Source organism: Nanorana parkeri, unplaced genomic scaffold (assembly GCF_000935625.1).
Source record: "Nanorana parkeri isolate BGI_ZX_2015 unplaced genomic scaffold, ASM93562v1 scaffold1804, whole genome shotgun sequence".
NCBI classification, from domain to species: domain Eukaryota; kingdom Metazoa; phylum Chordata; class Amphibia; order Anura; family Dicroglossidae; genus Nanorana; species Nanorana parkeri.
In genome coordinates, this window is record NW_017308072.1 from 107849 (window position 1) to 108885 (window position 1037).

The following is a 1037-nucleotide window of genomic DNA, read 5'->3' on the forward strand; positions in this document are numbered from 1 at the left end:
TTGGGAGGGTCATAGACACGGACTTAGACACTATAGTATTGCAGAGTGACCTGGATAAAATAGGGGAGTGTGCAACAACATGGCAGATGAGGTTTAATGTTGAAAAATGTAAAATAATGCATTTTGGGATAAAAAAAACAGGCAAGGGGAATACTTATTAATGGGCACTCCACTAGGGAAGTCAGAAATGGAAAAAGACTTTGGGGTGATAGTGGACCACAGATTGAACCATAGCTTCCAATGCCAGGCATTGTGTGACCCTTGAGGTCCGAAATCCAGTTGCTATGTGATGCACAACAGCATAAAAAAGTAAAAATATGTTAAAAATAATCAGTTATAATTGGACGTGATGTCCCAATTATTAATTTGGCCTTTATAAGGTATTACATCACTTATCTGGGGCTGCATCATTGCTTTGGTGTCCTTATAAGGGTGTATACAGTGCAGACTTCAGGAAAGGTACAGTACATGTAGGTGCTAAACCTGAGTAAGTGGTTGTTAAATTGATGCACAAATAGCTTATTCAACTGCAAAAATCAATTAACTTATGGGCCAGATTTGTGAATATTGCTATAACTATGTATCAGTGGTGTGCTCGGGAAATACTTATATATTATATTATAACATGTTTGGAAAGTGATGTGCAAGTTCTTGTGTGGTTTTAGCCTTGACCTATGTTACGATTGTATTTGTATATTGAAAGTATTCACCGATACATGCAACAAGGGCATGCAACGTTGTCATTCATAATGTGTTACATAACACTGTGGGATGTTTTTGATTAGAAGGGCACATTTGGTACTTTACATTTTTTTTTACTATTGTTCATTAATAAAAGTTTTTGATTGTTTTTGAAGTCATTCCTTTGTGCTTGTTTGTGCACTTGTTTTGGAACTTGCATGTGGTTATATATTTACTAGGGTAGAGATGCGCAGCAGGTCTAGCGGGTTTGAAATTCATGATCCAGATGAATTAATGTGGACATTTTCCAGACCACATTCTTTATAACCATAATGCACTGCCTGTCATTTCAATTG